The sequence below is a fragment of the Equus caballus genome, chromosome 3, assembly GCF_041296265.1.
Source record: "Equus caballus isolate H_3958 breed thoroughbred chromosome 3, TB-T2T, whole genome shotgun sequence".
Taxonomy (NCBI): Eukaryota; Metazoa; Chordata; class Mammalia; order Perissodactyla; family Equidae; genus Equus; species Equus caballus.
In genome coordinates this window covers 27,450,664-27,472,692 of record NC_091686.1, presented here as the reverse complement: position 1 = coordinate 27,472,692, position 22,029 = coordinate 27,450,664, and the positions used below count along the sequence as shown (strand labels likewise).

General features: G+C 47.8%; 1 protein-coding gene and 1 long non-coding RNA gene across 2 annotated transcripts in view; one reads left to right on the top strand and one right to left on the bottom strand.

Annotated features, from left to right (window-relative positions):
- MAF (MAF bZIP transcription factor) overlaps positions 1–22,029 on the top strand; it is a 352,278-nt gene that overhangs the window by 216,633 nt on the left and 113,616 nt on the right. The window lies entirely within an intron of this gene.
- On the bottom strand, positions 4,872–7,562 carry LOC138923313 (uncharacterized). The gene is made up of 2 exons (XR_011436793.1): positions 7,372–7,562; positions 4,872–6,863 (listed from the first exon to the last, which is right to left on the bottom strand). It is a non-coding gene; the product is annotated as an uncharacterized lncRNA (long non-coding RNA).

Genomic DNA, 22,029 nt, shown 5'->3' with positions numbered 1-22,029 from the left:
TGAACTTAGAGGACAGCGTACCAGACTATACTCCCTTCTATAAGATTCTTCAGCAGGGGTGGCATCTATTAAAGAAACTTCCTGGTGCGCCCCAGGACTTCCTGTGAAGTCACTATTAGCAAACACGACTGTCAGCTACCAGAATTGATGCCAGCATCACTTCCTGAGACCTCATTTAGAGATTTATCAGCATGCCCTTTGGGGTACAGGGCAACAAAGTAACCTGGTTTAGGAAAGACAGTGATGGCATTAAAAGCTCCTGACTCTCCACCTCCAGCGTGGAGTGGGGGCAGGGGTACAGGATGATGTGAGCAGGGAGGAGGATTGGGAAGCTGCAGGTGTGTTCCAGCTCTGAACGTGCCCGGCTCCCTTTCACTGCCAGCTTCCAGGGATGCCTGTGGTCCCAGGGCCCTGGCCCTGTTCCTGCCTCAGTCCCACCTTATTCACGCCTCCCTGAAGAAGTGCATTTTGTAAAGGCCTTCGGTTCCTTCCAGCACTCAAATCTGTGGGCTTCGTGGGCAGCCAGAGGTGGCCTGTCCTGATGCTCATGGCATTGACCACTCGTGCTGGGAAAGCCCCCCTCCCCTCAGATCAGCCTCTGAATCGTCCCTGCAGCAACAGCCAGGCTGGTGGCTGCTACTTGGGCTGCCTAGACCTTGGGCTTCCCAGAACTGGGTTCCAGAGCCAGAATCTGAGAGAATTAGGTAGCTGACCTGGGCTTTATAATTCGACAGCCATTCTTGTCTCCTGATGAAGCCAGCACACTTAAAAGTTAACAGCAGCGGCATTTATTGCTTCTCCGTGTGCCAGGCCTATATAAACCCTCCATCTGCATCATCGCTTTAATTCTCACGAAAAGGTTAAGTGACTTGTCCACATTTCATGAGCCGCCGTCGAGGTGGAAATCAGCACTCCATCCGTGTGACCTCAATACTACGCCATCCGCCTTGCCTCGTGAGGTATCCAGTCCTGGCCGGGATCTCTGGAGTTGGAAGGGATCATGTAGCTGCATTGGGCTGCTTGCTCCCAAATGAACGTCATTGAAATTAAAAATAATCACAGCTTGAGATCAGTGAGCAGGGAGGGGTCAAGGGTTGAGCTGCCTGTCATGTTCTCGTCACTTGAAACTCTAACTGATGAGCCTGGCACACCAGCCTGTGGGAACACTGGCTCCTCCTGGCAATCATCACTCTGCAGCCTGCTGGAGGGGGGCCGATCTGACAATCCCCCTGCCCTGGGGTCCAAGCAGGCGGGTGGGCTCTGCCTCCTCCAGCCCAGCTCTCATCACTTCCTGGGTATTTGAAAAGCAGAACAGTTTAGCTGTGAGTGGAATAAGCCCCTGGCACTGGTCCTGGTGCCCCTTCCTCTGTGGCCAGGGGCTGTGGAGCCGGCCAGCTGTGCCCTGCCCTGCAGCAGCCACCTCGAGTTCCTTTCACATACCCGAGAGGTGTTGCTGGTGGTAAAGTGACACTGTCCACAAGCTGGCCACTTGCATTCCTTCATGTGGTGCCTGAGAGTGATGCTGGTTGTTCTGTACTTGGGCCAAGTGTCCTGCTCGGCAGCCCCAGACCACAGCAGATTGTCCATCGAGGAGCTGGGGGTGCCGACCCCCGCTGAGGCCAGCGGAGCTCCATGCAAGGGGGAGACAGCCATCCCTCCGCATCTGGAGCTTGTACAATCCTCTGATTTCAGACCCTGAGAGGAGAGAGAATGAGATCTCCTGCCCCTCACAGCTCAGGTTCTGGTAGGGGAGACCAGTGCCTTACACGTTCATCTAAAAATGACTCCCTGAATGCTCCCCGTGCAGCACCTGGCCCCGGCTGCCTGCTGGGGATTCAGTAGTGAGGATGACACACGTGGCCCCAATCCTCCTGGAGCTCAGAGACTCACATTAGGTAGGAAATCACTCCCTTAACTGCACTGTCACCTATGCCCAACGCAATGAAGGACAGACCCTGCAGGGCTGATGTATCGGTCAGAAAGTGGAGGCACAGCACGCATGATACTTTGAGGGGCCCACAAAAATGTTTTGATTTTCATTTCTTTTAAACTCAAAAGAAGAAAGTGAGTATAATAATGACGAGTACATAATAACGAACCCAGCCCGGATTACATTTACCTTTATACCAATTACGAAATCTATTTTGTAATATTTTTGAGTGGAGGAAGGGACCCACGAATGCCCCAGTGCTTAGGGCCCAAGAACACAGTCATGTGGCTTTGGACCCAACTGTGGTCAGGGCTTTTAGGAGGGTGGACCAATTGAGTCTCGAGGTTCAGGAAGGGTCCCCTGTAAAGGTAATGATTAAACTGAGAGCTGATGGAAAGCAGGAGTTATGGAGAAAGGAATGTCCCAGACAGAGGGAACAGTATGTGCAAAGGCCCTGCAGGGTGAGAAAGATCTTTAAAAATGCTTCAGAGAGTGAAAGGGCACATCGTGTGGGTCAGGACTGCCAAGGTAGGCAGCTTAGATAAGATGATGGCGATGGAGATAGAGAGAAGGGCAAATCGGAGAGATATTTAGGAGGTCACAAGCTTAGGATTGGCAGTGATCAGAGAGGTAAGGAAGGAAGGAGAGAGAGGGGTCAAGAATGATTCTCAGGGAGCGCCTTAAGCAGTTGGCTCTAGGAGCTGCCTTCTAGTTCTAGGGAGCACTGGAGAAGCACCAGGATGAGGGGTGAAAATGTTAACTTGGTTTGTAGTAGTGGAAGCAGCAGGAATCCTTAAGAGGGAGTGACTCCCTTCCCCTGGGCAGGGAGAGAGCCATGGTGGGAGGCTCCCAAGAAGCAATGTTGGAAGCTAAGCCATAAAGAGCTGTGAGTTTGAGGGCAGTGGCACTTCTGTTTCTCACTTCTTCCTCCCACCCCCACTCATGCACACCCAGCCCAGAATCTGGCCCCTGGGAGGTACTCAATAAACGATTGCTGAGTGAATGGTGCAGGAATGAGAGGTAGTTTGCCAGATGGACAAGGAAGAGACAGAAAAGCACGCTCAGAGACACAGAGGCTGAATCTGTAGGGAATGTGGCCCCAGGCTGCAGACCCAGGAGGCTCAAGGTTGAGGATGTGGGAGGCAGGTGAGGAAGGCAGGGAGCAAGCTTCAAGCACCCTTACTGTTAGGCGACAAAGGTTCCATAGCAAGAGATTTAGTGCAAGACTGAGGCCCGGAAAGCCTGCTTGCGTTGGCTTTAGCAAAACCAGGCGACCTGTCAAGCTGGGTCAGACACCTGAAAAGAGGACTGCGAGACCCGAGGATTTCCTGCTCTTTGGTTAAAACTGGGAGCTTGCAAGAAGAATTGGGTTTTGGAGAGACATGTACGTGCGAGTGTGCATGTGTGCAAGTGTAGTGCATGTGTGTGTGCATGTGTAAGGGTGTATGAGTGAATGGATATGAGTATGGGTTTGTATGCACATGTGTGTGTGTGTTGCATGTGACTTGTGGATGCACACATTTGTGAGTGTGCATATGTGTGTGAGCGTGTATGTGTAAATGTTTGGGTCAGTGTGTTTATAGGTGCATTTATGTGAGTGGATGCTTGCGTGCATGTATACGTGTGAGTATGTGTACACGTGTATGAATGAGTCTGTGTGTGAAGATGTGCCTGTAAGGAGAGGTGCATGGAGAATTCCCTAGAAATATTAGCTGTAGAAAAGAATATGGAGAAGCTATTTTGTGGTTGTTCAGGGTTTTTATTTGGAGTTCATCTAAGTTCACTTGAGAAAGAACCTCATCTCCCTTTGGGAATATTGACAGAGTGACTGGATTCTCAAGACTTAGGACCCCATCACGGTTCCCATCCCACATGCCAACCACCCCTCCCCCATAGCCACCTTGCTGGGGCCAAGAGAGGTGACATAACTCTGGGTCCGAGTGGACTGCCACAGGAGAATTTCTCTTTGGCACAATTTTGCCAACCTCTTCCCCTTCAGTACTAGAAACAACTTCAATTTAGATTAAGACAAGCCATACTTGAGTCCCTACTGTGCGCTTTTCTCATTTAAATAGCAAAACCCCTCAGGGAGCCAGGGCTTAGCTCACGGCGGGCGGCGGAGGAGATGGGGCTGCTCCTCTGAGGTCAGAGTAGCAGATCTGGGGCCCAAACTCACATCCTCCAACCCAAATTCCAGGTTCCTTTGTCTCCCTGCCCTGCGGTGCCAGAATTCCACCGGCCATGGAGGACCCTTCAGGCCCCCTCTCTGTAACTGAGGGGTTATCGCTGGACTCCTCTGGGCTAGACTTGTCCCACTGGGACTAGACTCTGTCTTGAGGGAGGTCTCTGAGGATTCTAAAGAACTGGGAGGCCAGAGGGAAAGCGACGGTCGGACGCATCCCTTCCAGCTGTTCTTGTCCTCCTCCGACTCTGGGAAAACCCAGATCCCAGCCCTGGGAGTGCCTTGCCAAGGGTCGCCCCCATCCCCCCCTCTTTCTTTGTGCTGTAGTTTCAGCTCCTCCTGCCCACCAACTTCAGCCTGAGATCTGATTCTATTTTAAGAATGTGGGATTCATCTTCCAGGACGGAAAGTTGTGAAATATTGGGGAGACAGCTCCAAGCACTGCCAACTGCTTGCAGGAGTTTTAATAAGGATCCTTCAAGAAGATAGACTTTGGATTAGCTGTCCTAAAGCGAAGATTATTTTAGCGCCATTGAAATGGTGGAGGGGAAAAACGCAGTCTTATCAAGAAAGGAGAAATCTTTTATATTGGAGCCAACTTTGGTTTTAAAATGTTATGAAACAACTTCTGACTGTTGCCCAAACAGGTTTTTTAATGTTTTTTTTCTTTCCCCAGTGCTTTGTCAGCTCCTGGGTTCTCTCTCCCACTTTTTGTTTTTCCTCCCAATCTGACGTTATCTGAATTTCTTATACGCATGGTTTGTTTTGTAGGGTTTTTTTCCTTTTATTTTGTTTTTTTCCCACTAGAAGAAATTAAATTCCTGTTACTTTTGAGACAGTTTATCTCGTTCATGGGTCCAGGAACTATGATGCCATAGAAAGCCCACTCGAAGTGGAGAAGCATGGATTAAAATGCACCTGGGGAGGACGATGTGACTGTTTCCAAGGATAGTTTTCGCTTGGAATTGGGCATAAAATGGAGCATTGCAATTGGCATTTTCCCTCCCCCATCCCGGTCCTTTTTGTCCTGCACCGAGAGGTGGACTCTTAGAATGTTTTAATTCCTCACTCTCTCCCAAACCTGACTCTTGCTCACACCTGTCCATCTGCCAGCTGCCCCTTCCCTACGCCTCTCTCTTTAGCTCAGCGCTTTTCAAAACCTCAGTTCACAGCTCTGTCAGCATTCCCTCTACCGGGAAACAGCCGCGACCTGCCCCTACCCACCCCCAACCTGGGCCAAAAGGAACAGTGTTGAATGTGTGACTGTCACCCAGCCTACACAACGGCCAGTCACATACCTATTCCAGGACCTCTGCACATTCTCTTTGGCTCCCACAGCCTTTCTCGAGTCCCTGTCTATTGTACTGTCCACTTTGCACTAAAAGCGTCTGTGTATATATCTTCACCCCCATGCGTGTCTGGGCTTCTTGCAGACTATGGCACATTGACAGGTGTACAGAGATCCCCAAAAACTCTGCGGGTCTAGAAAACACTGAAGGCTGGCCATGGGTGTGCACACTCACTCCCATCCACAGAGCCTATAAATAAGAGTTTGGGGCCAGCTTTTTTTCTTTTTCTTTTGGGGGCCCCAGGAGTTAGGACCATCGTCTGAAAGGTTTTGATTTCAATCCTGGCTCTGCCTAAGACTGACTATACCATGTTGGCTAAGGTCCTCTGGCCTCGCAGAACCTGGGTTGCCCCTCTGGAAAGGGAGAGAAGTAAGGCCAATCTTATAGGTCTCCTGGAGGATTAAACAGCATAGCAAACACAAGGCTCCCAACGGGGAGGGCCTGACATGCGCCGGACACAGCACAGACGTCCCCTCTCTCTGCCAGCCTCTCCTACTTCCAGTGCATCAGTTGGGGATCACATGGTGCAGTAAGATTCATGCCATCAAATGTGTGGGTGACAGTTACGCACTCGACACAGCCGGTCTCATAACCTCAAAATACTTGAAAAATTCCTCCATGAGTTTGCATATTTTATCAATTCCATTTAGATTTCGTTATATGATCTGGGGCCAGAGAAACCTGATACTTGTTTCTCTCTCTCTCTTTTGCCCCCGACGATAGTGTAGGGCAAGGGTTCCACATTTTGAATTATAATAACGACATTTATTGATCCTCCATGTTTCAGACACTATCTTTATATCTACATCCTATCGATATATCCTATATCTATACCCTATCTGATTCTCCATCTATTTCTGTGGTGTTCAAATGATTTAACTCCACTCCCTGACACGTGGCAATGTCTGGAGACATTTTTGCTTGTCACAACTGGATGGGAAGTGTGTGCCACTGGCATCTAGTTAAACATCACACAATGCACAGACAGTCCCCGACCACAAAGAATTATCGTGCTCCCAATGTCAATGGCATGGAGGTGCAGAAGCCCCACTCGGTCGGCGTGATAGGAAGCTCTCTTCTCTCTGCCTCCACCACTGTTTGGTTCAGTGACCTTGGGCCTGGGCTCCCCATTTTTGGAATCTGTTGCAAAAAGATAAATCGTCCTTAGGTGATAAGGTTGTTGTTAACTGGGGTGATACCACAATTCCTAGCACATAGCGCTCCATGAATATTAGCTGTTATTATTTCACGTAATCCGTCCAACAATCCTCAGGCTTGGAGAAGTCCAGAAACTGCTCAAGGTCCCGCAGCTAGGAAACAGCAGGCAAGAATCAACCTCGCGCCTCTTGGATCTTCTCAGCCTGGATTTCCCTTCTGTGCCGTGAGGCCTCCTTACTCGCGGCTGAAACATGGAAACCAAGATACCCTAGAACACTTCTAGCTCTAGAAGAGGTAGGATACGTGACTGCTGCTAGTAAGCGCCAGCATGCAAAAGCAGGCGAGGAGAGCCTCTGCATGGTGTGTTATTCTTGCCCAGAGTTTGGCCCTCAACCCTCTCGGAGTTCAGAGGATGATTTAATTCTGGGTTCAGGGTATGGCTGCCTCAGCCCCTTGGCAGGACATTTTGTGATTCAGTCACTTTTCCAGGTCCCTCAAGCAGGTGCCACTTCCCCTAAGAACTGGCCCCAGGTCTCCAGCTGCCCAGAGCTGAGTCGGGCTCTTCCCAGGAGGCTCAGCTCCGAAGCAGGAATCAGGGCCAAAAGGAGGGATAATGTCATCTCGACAGGTGACATTTTCATCACTGGACTGCATCCCCGTCTGCCTACCCCAGGTGTGAACACCTGGTGGCTTCGCATTTTTGGTGTCATTTCGCTTATTCCCTGGGGAACGAAAGTGAAAAGGCAGCCTACCAGGGGAGGCCCATCCACAGGCAGAGCTGCCGAATTTCCCAGCAATGTGTTGAGGTGACAAGTAGGTGCTCAGGCTGCTGTTCCGAGTTATTCCCTCACGCTTGTCACTGGAGAACCTGGCACGTCACATCCCACTGCACCTCCCTGGGGTGGGGAATGGACACTGGTGGCGGAGGCTGGAATACTGCTCTGAGTTCCACCCCAGGAACTGGTAGCCTTAGAGACTGCTCTAAAAAAGGATTCTGAGTCTCCAAGATTCCCCAAATCCACCAAGGTTCTAGAATTCAGAGGTCCCAGGATTCTGTGCCTCTGGAATTCTGGGACCCCATGATCTTTTTTTTTTTTTTTTTTTGAGGACGATTAGCCCTGAGCTGACATCTGCTGCCAATCCTCCTTCTTTTGCTGAGGAAGACTGGCCCTGAGCTAACATCTGTGTCCACCTTCTTCCACTTTATACGTGGGACGCCTGCCACAGCATGGCTTGCCAAGCAGTGCCACATCTGCACCCGGGATCCAAATCGTTGAACCCCGGGCTGCAGAAGCGGAACGTGCGCACTTAACTGCTGCACCACCGGGCAGGCCCCTCCATGATCATTTTTGCATGGATTGGCAGATTTAGAAACCACTGGTTTGTCACTTCCTAGTTCATAGTATCCTGCCATTAAAAACACAACAACAATGGAAAGTTCTCTCCCGCAGCCCAGAACGAGAGCCCTGAAAACACACTGCATTGGTGGGAGGAGCACGTTCCGATGTGCTGAGCGGTCTTTTTTTTTCTGTAAACACCAAAAGCAAGAGGCCTTTCTCATTTAGGTAGGGCCACCTCTGCTCCTTATCAATCACGGCCCGTAATACATCTCTGGGGCCCAGGCCACAGGGCAGGGATGAGGTGAGGCAGCCCCGTGGTAGAGCCCGGCAGCCCTCGTGGGCGCAAGGCAAGGGATCTTTGGCAAATTCAGAAAGAGAAAGTAGGACCCACGGGAATGTCATCAAGTTTCCAAAACAAGGACTCAACAGAGAGCCCTTTGAGGAGTAGCATTTCAAGTGAGCCTGACACTTGTTATGACAGCTGACAAAGAGGGAGGGCGAGCAAAAGGCTTTCTGTGGAAGTGGGCAGCTTGTCCATAGTGATCCTTGAGTCTGGAAGCTGCAGGTGGAAGAGGAATGTGGGCCAGGCCATCTGGGATTGTCTAGGGTTCCTTCTGAGCACCCGGTGGATCACAGAAATCTTGTGTACACACACACACACACACTCTGTTGTCACTCTGTTAGGGCAGGCCACCTGCTAGAACACATAACCCCAATATCTCAGCAGCTTAACACTTTAAAAATTGTATTTCTTGCTCACTCAAAGCTAGTGTGCCTGGTGGAGCAGGTCCCCAGGGCGGCCCTGCTGCAGGCAGGGTCTCAGCAGCCAGGCTCCTCCTGTCTTGTGGCTCTGCCCTCCTCTGGGTCCCAGGAATCTCCTCTAGTCAGTAGTTAGTTGGAGAAACAGCAGAGGGGCAATGGAGGTTTTTATGGGCCAGGCCTGGAGTGATGCTCGTCACTGTTGCTCTCCAGCCAGAGCTCGGTCAGGTGACCACACCTAACTGCAAGGGAGGGTGGGAAATGCACTCCAACCATATGTTCAAAAGGAAAAGAAAACGATCTGGTGAACAGCCAGTGAGGATGTGCCACAGTATCATACGGCTGCTGTAGAATTCTCTTTGTCTCCAGCCAGAGACTCAAATCCTCTTTCTTGGGTCAGAACTCTCTGAAGGTGGAAAGGTTTCTAAGGTCACAGATTGTCTATGTGACTCTGTAACTCCAGGGCCCAGTACTGACTTGGCACATAGTGGGATTTTAGAAGGGCTGGTTAACTCACCCACAAGTTCATTTATTTCACCAACAAGCATACCTGGATCAGGTACCTAGGACCCCAAGATGAAAAGGACATGGTCTGCGCTTTAGTGAATCTACAGTCAGTCAAGGGAAGGAGAGCCAGGATATGAGCAAATCGTCACTATACAGGGTAATAACAACAGCTGGGCTCGGGGGAGAGGCAATATAAAGGGGCAATGGGAAGCCAGAGCAAGGAAGTACCTAACGTGATTCCAACTGGGGCATTCAGGGGAGACTTCTCGGAGGAGGTGACTTTTTGTTGCGCCTTCAAGGAGAAAAACCAATCAAAGTGAGAGCAAAGGCAAAGAGTTTTGAAGGGTGCCGTGTTTGGGGGTAACAATGAGAAGTTTGGTACTGGCGGAACACAGAGTGTGTGTTTGGAGTTTCAGGGAGGGAGGTGGCAGGGTTCTGAGGGGTATCGGAGGCAGGTTGCAAAGGGCCCTGCCACAGTGCCAAGGCAAGGGGTTTGGTTTTCAACGCAGTTAGCAGCCCATGGAGGAGCTTGGACGGGACAGGTATAAATGATGCCCGTGGGCTAGTAGAAGAACTTTGTGCTTGGTGACAACCATTCCACTTTCCTGGCAGACGGTAAAAGAGAGAATGGGGATTTGGGCTGTGGGGAAAAGTCGTTTCCTAAACAGATGAACTGGGTGACATTTGGAGTCCTCCACAAATCAGAAAGGACATCAGGATGTAGGGTGTCAGGAGCAGAATCCCAGGAGGGCAACCACAGATCCCTCTTAGGAGCCCAATCTGGTTGTAACGACTGGGAGAGAGTGTGGGTTTCAGATCCTGGCAGGCATGGCTTTGAATCCCAGCTCTGCCTCTTACACGCTGTGTGTCCTTGGGCAAGATGCAGGGCCTCTCTGAGCCTCCTTTTCCTTCTGTAAACTGGGGTTAATAACCTTGCCACTGAAGTTATTTTGAGGATTCAGTGAGAATACTTGATGCACACTAAGTGCTCAACAAAGGTTAGGTGTCCCCATTTGCAGGGAAAGGAGCCTGTTTTCGTGCCTAGGGGCAAGAGCAATAGCGAGGCTGATCCCAGAGCGCTGGAGGGGATGCACAGGAGAGTCACGGAAATCGACCTCACTGAATCTGGGGCATGAGGTGAACGAGCTGGGTCACTGGAGCATTTAACTCAACGCCTCTCAAGAGACGGAACATCGTCCTTTAGGTCAATGGCAATGGATCAGAATGTCTGGCCTGACTCATTTGGGGTCCATTTCGAAATAATCAGAACGTGCCATCAGAATCATCAGAATTGCTTTTAAAGCAGAAGTGATTTCCGGCGGACGTGAATCAGTTGTTCCAGAGACCCGCCCTCACCATCCAGCTCTGTGGATGAATGTCACCGTGTCACCAGCCCCAAAGAGCGCTTTTGTTTCTCTGTCGTCAAAGTTTGGCCTGATATTATAGGGACACTGAATTCTTCAAAGAGTAATTCCCGCTTACCTTTTTTCCTCTTTTCCCCTTCAGGTTCAACCCCTTTTATCACACTAAAGTGCCAATCAATATTGCGAGATAGATGTTACATCTTAGCTTTTTATAACATTTCTTGTCCCAGAAGGGACACTGTATCTTTAAGGAAATGGACCCCGTATCCTGTTTCTGAAGGATTAAAACCCTTTAAAGAGACAGAAGAGGCTGTAAACCCCGATCATATTCTTATTCTCTCTTCATTATCCTGTCCACTATCTATTCCTGCTGAGTAAATCTGGTTGTGTGTTTCTCCAAAGTGGTCATAAGAAGAAATTTATTTACTCCGCTTTGCACTGGAGGGGCATTACGGAGCTTCAAGGCTCTCCGAAGTAATAAAGATTTTGCAGTGTGTGCAAAAGGAGCAGAAATTCAGAACTTCTTTCCCCCTCTGAGGTCGTTTGGCCATCCAAAGGGGGAGTCACTTCTCATTTTCTGACAGGGTTTATTTCCGTAAGATTTTCCAATTAGCAGGAAAAGGTCACACTAATGTTGGTGCTGCGTACAGGAAGAGGATCAAACTATTTGCAAATAGAGACATCCTTGAAAGGACAATATTAAAAAAAAAATAGAGAGTGGATTTCCTAATTTAAAAATTATATATTTAGAGAGAGAGTGCCTTTTCCTCCAGTGTGCAAGAAAAAGGTGATTGCATTTGACCCGCAAAAGGACACATTGTTCCTGAGTCTGACCGCTGGTGGATGATGGTGGACCTCATGGGAGCAGAAGATAGAAGTTAAGGGGAGATCCCAAAGCTCTTGGTCCAGGAAGTGTGGGGACACGGGATACGAGGCGAGCAGACGTGGAATTTCAGCTGCCAAGGCAACCTCTCTGGACCTTTATAATGGCCAGACTGTCCCCAGCCCAGTGGCGCTGACAGCCAGCATATCATTTTTAAACCCGGCTCAGATCTCTCTCTGACATCTCCCTGCCGCTTTTGTTCCCTGCTCGGTGCGTGCGAAGCACGAGAACTTTTCTCGATAATAGGGAGGGCTGGGAGCAATGTCAGTTAAGATGTACTCCAACCATGCAAGGACCGAAGTCGCCGATGCCCATTAAAACGGATCCAGGGGACAGCTTCGCTTTGGGTTTGGAGCCGATGCTTCACGTGCTATGCAAATGTTAGGACCAGCACTCCTGGCTCGCTGCTCACGTCTGCTGTGTGTGACCCGCTGGGTCAGACTCAGTGGATGAGCTCATTGGAAGGCAGAGCCCTGCATGGAGGGAACATGGGGCTTTGCACATGCCTCACACTTATTTCTGCACACCCAGTTGTTTGTCTGGGCAGCTGCAATCAAAATGGAAGGTTATATTCCTCCAGCAAGGACCTGTCTTCCACGTGGAGCTTCCATGTTGCTGCTGGTCATTCCGCAAGTGATGTCACCTGGCAAGTTTCTGACAAGAACAGGCGCCATTAGTTGGGAGCTCTCTAACCACCGGATCCCATACCAGGTGCTGGGTTTAGAAACTTGCTCAAGGTCACACAGCTGCTACGTGGCGGAGTCTGGATTCATCCAGGGATATCTTTCTCTAACGGCTCCACTGTGTCACACTGTTGGTCTTACTTTATTTGTGAGTTAAAAAAAAAAAGTCTTGGGATTATTTTGACAGCAGGTTAAATCTTGTCAAATACTAAGAGCATCATTTGTCAATTCTCCTTGGGAAGTAAGCAAAACTACGCAAAAGAATCATCCTTGGGTGTTTACAAATTGGAAACGTGCACATTGATTTCAGTCTCCGTCTGTTATAAATGCATAGTTTAACTATTAAAATAGGGTAATAGGACACACGTACACAGGAAGAAGATACATGTGTTCTCCAGTATCATTGCGATCTGCTGCGATGTTTGCTCTCACCACACAAAATAAGACAGAAACAGTCCGTCCTCAGCTTAAAGATCCTTTCTCCTTCCTTGAAGTCGAAGACTAAACCCTTGGAAGGCTTTACTTAGATTTCAACGTGAAAAGGAAAGCCTTTTTATTTTCCTTTGCCATTAAACCAAGAGTGACCCTTTTTTTTTTTTTTTTTTTGGTTTCAGAGTATTACTTATTTTTTATTGTGTAGTAAGTATTCATTTCAGTGAGTTCTTGGCCCTGTTTTCCTTAGGCCAAATTGGAGTAGGAAACAGAGTTACAAAGAAGGAGTCCTGAGTCAGAGCTTATGTATTCAGACTCTCTTCCTAACAGAATTAAATTGCCCAAATTCAAAATCATTCTTTTGGCTTCATCTAGAAGAAACTATAAAAGCTAATCAGAGCACATAAACAAACAAGTAAACAAATAATTATACTATCCAAACACAGAAGCAACCTGAATATCCAACAATATGCAACTAGTAACTAAAGTATGGTATATATACATACTGGAATACTATGCAGCCATGACAAAGCTTGTTGAAGAAATATTTTTAATGATGCCTTTTTCTCTTTTTTAGAATACCAATTCTTACTGTTTTTAGTACATCATTATTTTAGCAAATTATCCCTGTTGTATTTTAGGACAAAGTCAGATGGAATAGGAAGAATTACACAAAATTGGTTTTGAGTAGAGTGACAATAGGTGGGCAGATGACAGGAGGCAGCATGGTGAATAAGAGTTGGGAAGCATATTATATTGTAATCAGATAAAGTAATATACAAACGTCATGAGAAACAAAAAGACTATAAAAATCGTGAAGCAGGTTGGGAAAAATCAGGTCCAGGTAAAAATATTGGTCGTTACATTTAGGGAGCTCTTTCTACATGTGAAGCACAATTCTAAGTAATTTAAATGTTAAACAATTAAATCTAGATATCCTTATAAATATTCCTTTTGTAAACTTGAGTAAACTAGGGCACAGAGAAGTAAAGTAACTTGCCCCAAGGTCACACAGCAGCCTGGGAGTGGTGGAGAATATTCCTTCTCTTTGTCTATAGCCATAACAAAAGAAGATAACAAATTGAAAAAAAGAGTTAAGATGAAGATTTTCCTACCTCCCCAAATGTATTGAAATGGAAGGCTGTCCTATATCCTTGATAGTGATTCCCAAATTTAGTAAGAACATTAGAAACTCTTGTTAGAAATGCAAAATCCAGGCCAGCCTGATGGTGCAGTGGTTACATGCGCACATTCCACATCAGTGGCCCGGGGTTCACCAGTTCGGATCCTGAGTGTGGACCTACACACCGCTTGTCAAGCCATGCTGTGGCAGGCGTCCCACATATAAAGTAGAGGAAGATGGCCACGGATCTTAGCTCAGGGCCAATCTTCCTCAGCAGAAAGAGGAGGATCGGCGGCAGATGTTAGCTCATGGCTAATCTTCCTCAAACAAATAAAATAAAACAGAAAAGAAAACTCCTGAACCCCAGACCAGACATTCCAAATGTGAATACACAGGGGAGGTAGAGCTCTCTAGATGATTCCAAAGGCGCCAACCATGATCTGGGGACAACTCTGCAATGATTAGAGTCCACTGGGGTGCTTATTAAACAATGTCCTGATGACATATGATGAGCATAATTATTAATAGCACCCCCTTCATGCTCAGAATCATCCCAGTCTGGACAAGGAGTTAAATGTTTACCCAGGACTCCAGGAGACTCATAATGAAAGGATGCTTCATTAAGCACGGCTCTGAAGAATGCCAGTGACAGGGGTCCAATCTCCCTCAGCCCCCTGGGAGAATTATTTAACTTCACTGGGGCCTCAGCTTTCTCACCTGAAAAACAGGTGCAAGGATTCCTCCCTCTGGGGTTGTTGAGAGGTGTAAAAGCGTGTCTACCCCTCTACAGAAGCTGAGTGCTTAGGAGCAAACACCAGCTTCCTTTTAGCAGGAGTGTCAGGGAATTCCTTGGATGAGCCTTCAGAAGTACCTTCAAGGTCACAGGCATCGCGTGCATCTGTAGAATGCGGATACCTCTGGGGTGAGCAAGTGACATTGGGGCCAGGGTTTAGTGAGCACATACGAACATTTCAAAGTTTTCAGGGGACATAGAAATGCCAGCATCAGACTGATTTCACCAAGGAAGCACAGTTTTGTTTTTAACTGTCAGAACCACACCCTGAGGTTGTCTCATATGTCACTAGACCAGCCTATTAAGAAAAAAAAAAGTGTGTTGGGGAGGTGGGGGTAGGAAGACCAAGTCAATAAACCATTTAGAAACGTTCAGACTTGTTGCCCAAGACAGGCGGATCTGCCATCCCAGTTGCAGCAGGAAGAATCCTAATAAATAATCCAAAGAGAGACATAATCCAGATGGCATTTTAAAGATTATTGATTGAAGAGTCAGGAGTTTGCTAATATAAATGGCCTTTACCACAAAATTTGCATTCACGACAGCCACTTTACGCCCGTCTCTGAGCCAAGGAAAGTATCGATGCAACTGACACAAATAATGATACGGCCCAGGCAATCTGTTTTCAAGTAAAATGAAAAGCAAAAAAAAAAAAGAATATTTCCACTTATGACTGTGGTCGGTGTGGTGGTTTGTGTACTTTTTTGACAAACTCTATGGAACATTTTAAGGGTTATCTACACATGTGGGTTTCAGCAATGTGACACAGTTGCCCAGTTCCAGATACGCTCGTTCCAGCCCTTCTCAAGAGACCATTCAGCCAAGATGATGGAGTCAGATGCTGATGTATCAAATCCTTAAAGTCTGTCCTGTTCTATCAACTACTTACAGCAAATAACAAGCCGAGAAGAACTGGAACACACAAACAGTTTTTTTCCCCCCTTGCTGATCAGAGCCCACAGGCAGAATTTGTCATGATCTTAGATTTGTGGCACTGGGACACGTTTCCTTACGGGTGGCATGATGTCAGCCAGAGAGACAGAGCGTCTCTCTGTTCCCATCCCACATCCACTTGCCTTGACAAGCATTGTCTTTTTTTGCCTCCACCTCAAGTTTTCACCTGGCTGAGGTGGCTGACACCCTTGGGGTGGGAACAAGGCAGGGTGTCAAAAGGACTTTTTCTGTAAGCACCTCATATTACCAGCATTGAGGAAAAAAGACACCGAAAGACATTTGCAGATCTCAGCCTTTTTGAAGCAACCAATGATCTAGAGAACAATTTAATTATAAGAACAAGCATTTTGGAGCCCCAAAACCCCGTGAACTCTCATGGATTTGAATTCTGGCTCTGCCACTTACTGGCCATGTGACCTAAGCAACTTCTTTCATCTTTTCTAAGCCTCCTTTTCTCCATCTATATTTTGGGTTAACTGTGTGACCCACCTCTCAGAGTTCTAGTAGGCCAACTAGGTGAGATGTTTTGCTCTATGCCTATTGCATTGCTATCAATTCAACAATATATGTTAATGTACTTGTATGCGTTAATGTCAATAAATGTTAGTTTTGTCATGAGGAGGAGGAGGATGATGTTAATTACCTGCCCAGGAACTTTAGGCCACCTCTTTGAATCTTTTTAAACCTGACAAGGAGAGTCTCAGAAAGTTTGGGAAAAGTGCATGGAGGTGAGGGAGGCAAGACCTAGCCTCTTTTATTTATTTTATTTATTTTGTTGTTGTTGCATTGGCTATCCAGTATTTCTTTCTTTTTAATTTTCTTCACTCATTTTTTTCTGCTTTTATTTATTTATTTTTGGTGCGGAAGATTGGCCCTGAGCTAACATCTGTTGCCAATTTTCCTCTTTTTTTTTCCTCCCCAAAGTCCCAGTACATAGTTATATATCCTAGTTGTAAGTCATTCCAGTTCCTCTATGTGGGACGCCACTACAGCATGGCTTGATAAGCAGTGTCTAGGTCCACACCCAGGATCAGAACCAGCAAACCCCAGACCAGCAAAGCAGAGCGCTCGAACTTAACCCCTCGGCCAGAGGGCCGGCCCCTAGCCCCTTTTTACCTTCCCCATGCTGCAGCCTCTCCTGGATTTCCGTACTTGAAAAATACTATGAAGAATATACCTGGGCATCAACCCCAAAGACACCCCAAGAACAAGGAGGCCCCTCTTCCACAGCCCAGGGCATTTGTAGAGCAGATTCAGAATGGAAGGAGGGAAAGTGAGGCAGGCTGGTGGCAGGTACCAGCTCCCACGTCACAGAGAGCTGGCTGAGACCCGGATGTGCCACCTGCTCCCTGGGAGGCTCTGGGCAAGACGCTTCCCTCCTCTGAGCCTGTGTCCATCCACAACAGGTAGCTAAATCTAATTATAAATCTCTCGCAGCCTTTTCGAGAAGATCAGAGAAATACATGGAAGTTGTCTGTGCCCAGCAGGTCGCTGCTTAACAAAAGGCAACCACGAATTTTGTTGTTGTTATCGCTGCTGGTAGTGGTCGTGATATAGACATCACGTCACATGCCCTCTGGCTCCTAAAACCAGAAACATCATCCCTATTCTGTCCATTCTGTCTCATCCAATCCCCCAGCAGGTCCGTTCCTTTTATCTCCAGGATAAGTCTCAAATCTGACCTCGCTCTCCAAGCCCACCTCCCCACCCGGTCCAGTTGACCATCTCTCGGCTACACAACACCCGTGGCCGCCTGACCTGTCCCCCTGCTTCACCTCTCAATCTATTCTCTACAGAATAGCCAGTTACATCTTAAAAACGTAAACCCAGTCATGTCACTCCTGTGCTCAAAACCCTTCAGTAGCCAATCTAATGATAATAACGAATAAGCACAGGTGTACTGGTAGATGCTTAACTATCGGCACTCCGGGGGTGGGGGGAAACGCTGACTCCTAACATCTGCCAGTTTCCGTGGTGTAGATACTCCCGCCAGGGCCCATTTCAAGCTCTGAGAGTGATGTAAGCAGAGGAGGGGTGCCTGCAGGCACCTATCCAGAGCCAATTCCAGCTCCAGCACCCCACTGGGCGGCCAGAGAGGTTCCCGCGTACCAGGCTCCCGCCTCCTCACCTCACGTGCATGAGCTCATGGAATCCTCATCACGGCTCTACCGCACAGCTGCTTCTCTTGCCTCTGTTCCGCAGATGGGGAAACTGAGGCACAGACAGTCTGGCTCTGGCACCTGACCACACTATACTGCCTCTCTTTCTTGTGCTTAAAATCAAACCCAAACGCCTCACTGTGGCGACAAGAGCTAGGCTGCATCCCTGCATTCGTCTCCTTCCCCATCGTGTGTCCCACACGCACTCCTACACGCCCTTCTGGTCACACCTGGCTCCTCCTAGCACTTGTTCCTCTGCACCATGCTGCTGGCCTTTGCCCCTTGGTTCCCTCTGCCCGGAAGGCTCTTCTCCAGCTCTGAGGTGCCGGCTTAAAGGTCACCTCCCCGGAGAGCCTTCCCTGACCACCCATTTGCCTCTCTTTCACCTCTATCTCTTTCCTTCCTTCCCAGTGCGTCTCACAACCAGTAGTGTTCTATTTATTTGCCTAACTGTTGAGCAGCGGTTCTCAGTGGGGGACGGCGGGCCAAGGGGCGAGTTGATATTGCAGTTGGTAAAGTCTTGAGACATACTCAGTTTGTTGTCACAACTCAGGTGGGTACTATTGGCCTCTAGTGGGTGGAGACCAGGGATGCTGTTCAACATCCTACAGTGCCCAGGATGGCCCCCACCACAAAGAATGGTGTGGCCCCAAACACCAAGGGTGTCAAGGTTGCACCATTTTGCTGTCAACTGTCTCTCCCTGCTAGAATGCAAATTCCAGAAGGGCATAGCCTTGATTTTGTTCTCCACTACATGCTCAGCTGCAAGCACAGTGCCTCACACACAGTAGGTGCCTTAGAAGTAGGTGTTAAGCGACTAAATAAAAAATAACACCACTCCGGATGAGAATAAGAACACTGAGACAGCCTTTAAAGGGTCACACGTAAGTCTTCATGCCAGGCAGGAAAGAGGTAGGGCTGGCGGGCGGGTTCTGCTCTTCTCTCTGCTTAGCATTGTTTTTGGCCCGAGTACAGGGAAGGTGGAGCGGGCATTTGATAACATCCCCTCCTCCCCCATCCCTACCCTCCCCAGCAGCCGGCCACTAAGCGTTGCACTTGGCTAGAGTTCCCCGTAGTAATTTGGTTAATTGGATGAACAGGCACTTCAGTGACAGAGACTGGATTTCCACACCGCAGTCCATCAAAACTAATCAGTTGGCTGTGTTCCATCGCTCAGCAACTGACAGCTTCACCAGGATGGTGAGTAGATGGTAACTTTTTAAATTGAAGAACTTGCTAATGAATGGCCGGTAGAACTTGGCAGGATGCTTTTAAGGGGGAGGGGGAAGAAAGAAACCTGGCATTGGCTTTATTTTCCTCCAAAGAGATAATCTTGTTAGGGGTTGCTTGATTAAAAGGTTCTTCCAAAGACACTGATGAAAAACAATCATCTTGAAGTTGTACTTTGTTTCTTTGCCTTAAAAATAAAATGCCGAAAGCGGGTATACTGCATTTTCCCTTCACAGGGTGCTTATTAAACACCTGTTGTTTGCTAAATATGCCTGATATGAGCATACTTATCAGTTAGGATAGTGTTAGCAGCTGTAACAAATAAACCTTACAATTTTAGTGGCTTAAACAAAATTTCTCACACACATGAGTTCAACTAGAGTTCTCAGCTTAGAGTGGCTCTCTTCCATATAGTGATTCAGGGACTCAGGGTCCCTTTGTCTTGTGGTTCCATTGTCCCCTAGGGCCTCAATGTCATCTGCTTCCAGCCCGGTAGGGGAAGGAGGGCATGGAGCAGGCATACTAATCTTTAAAAGCCTTGATCCAGAGGTGACACGCACTTCCACTCACATCCCTTGGGTGAGATTAGTCAGGTGGCCCTACCTGGCTGGAAGCAAGGCCTGGCGAATGTGTGCCTTCCCACTGCTAACTCCATATTGTGGAAGGGAGAGCATGAGCCTTCACGGACAGGTAGCCACTTCTGCCCCAGGGGTTAGACATCTAGTCCACACCAACCCTATGGAAAATTGTTAGGACTGCCCCTTCTTCTAAATGAGGAAACTGAGGCACAGATGAGTTAAGCAACTGAGCCAGGTTTATGCAGTTGGCAAGAGGCAGAGTGGAGATTTGTATCTGGATGGGTGATAAACCTGTGTCTGCTCTCTCTTAACATTCTCCCTCTCTCCTTGCCTCCCTCCTTTTTCTCACCTGCCTCCTCTCTCCCTTCTTTCTCTCCTCCTGTTCTTTCTTTTACTTCTTCCCTTCTAAACTTTGACAATTTCTAAAGTGCAAACATTATGCTTTGGTAACTTTGTTTGTTTGCCACAAATTGTTCTTTGGGCTTGAAAATTATCCCCATTGAACGCTCTTTAACCTGGAGGAGATTTGTCTGAAGCATGCCAGATAGTTGCTCGAGCACTCATTTTGCTCTCAAAAGCATAGGGAGCTTAGAAAGGAAAACGATAGAAAAGAGATGTTTCCAAAAGGCAAATCTGATATTGTCACTCCCTATATAATAATCCTTGCTGCCTCCTTCCTGCTTTCAGGAGACAGTTCACGCTCCATGGCTTAGTGTGTAAGGGCGTCTGTGATGGGGCCCCTAATGCTTCCCCGGCCCTCTCTCAGATGGCTGGCAGCCTCCTGACCAATCGAAAAGTCTTCCACACACATCACGTGCTCCCCGTCTGTCTGGCTCCTGCTTCGTATACTTGCTCCCCTGTCTGGAATGTTCTTGTCTGTCCTCATTGAGTTAAGACCAATTCCACCCTCAGAATACTGCTCAGTTACTTCCGCTGGGAGGTCCCCCTGCAGTGGAGCCTCCCCAGTCTGTGATACCAAAGCCCAGTGCAGGCCCGACTGAAGACTCCATGGCTGGGTAGTGGTGGCCAACTGACTCATGTGTCTCCCTCCTTAGATTGTGGGCTCTTTAAAGATGGGGCCTGTCCTGTTTATTTTCTTCTCCCCCAAGCTTAGCAACATACCTATTGCATAAAAGAAGAAATGAATTCTGCTCCTGAGCTATGAGATTTGCAAGAGGAGTAAGCGGTTCTATAGCCATTGGACTTTTTTTTTGCCTTCTTTTTTTTTTGAGGAAGATTAGCCCTGAGCTGACATCTGCCACCATTCCTCCTCTTTTTGGAGGAAGACTGGCTCTGAGCTAACATCCGTGCCCATCTGCCTCCACTTTATGTGTGGGACACCAGCCACAGCATGACTTGCCAAGCGCACCCGGGATCTGAACTGGCCAACCCTGGGCCACCGAAGCAGAACATGCGAACTAAACCGCTACACCACAGGGCGGGCCACCAGACTTTTAATTTGAGGAAAAACAGCAACTCCACTTAGTTTGAACTTACAATATCAGTCAGCCATATTTTAAGCAAGCAGTGGTCACTTTGTGTATGCACAGAGGGTCTTATTCTTTACAGCGAGGTCTCATACAGGATCTTCTGTGACCCTCCCCACCAGGCAGAGAAGGAGGCAGAGGGGGGCATGTGTGTTTGTGTGCATGTGTACGTGTGCACGTGTGTGTGCACGCACCTGCTGCTCACCAGCCTTCACCTGTGACAGTCATGTTCGAGACAACTTTAAAGACAGTGGAGATGGTTTCTGGGATGGGTCAGCGTAATTGCCAATGGTATGCTGTCAAGTTTTACGGTTCCATTTCTTTTTATTGCGGGGTTGAAGAAGACGTTAGTCAGGGTAGGAAGATTGCGAAGGAGACCGCAATATTTGCAAACTCTGAAACATGGATGACTCGGGGGACCTATGACCCACTCACTCGTGTTAACAAACATCCCCAGTGCTGAGTGGAGAGCAGCCCTCGGCCCACATTGCACAATCGCGGGGTTTGTATGAAGGTTTGCAGGGAGCATGCCAGAACCTCTTTCTAAACAGGCTGATGATTTATTTGATGCCTTTGGATATTTAAGTAGTCTGCAGTATACACCAAGTGTCTGTAATGTTTATTTTTTCCTTGCTTTAATGTGCAGGACCTCTCACAATGCCTTGTACACCCCAGGCACTCAATAAATATGATTTATGGAAGATGTAAATAAATCCAAACCAAGATTATGTCTGCGTTCATTAATTTGTAGCACCAGCAGCAGTACTCTCCCAACTTAAAAGACGGAAAAATCCAAATTACAGAAGAAAAGAAAATGCAAAATAAGTGACATGGGCCCCAGGAAAGTCACTAAGCTCCCTGGAGTAAAATATGAAATGCTCGGTTACGTTCTTAGCTTCAGTATTTGCATGCTGTGTGACTTGGGCCAATTACTTAACCTTTCTGGGTTTTCCCTTCTTAATTAAATACTGAGCTGAAGTGGTTAAATAATGCCACAGCCCCAGTGAGCTTCAGAGAAGTGAGAAAAGGAAGAAAATAGGACAAGGTTAAATTAGTTGAATATCAACCACATTGTAGACAATTTTACTTAGAATTTCTCACTGTTTTTCTCTCAATAT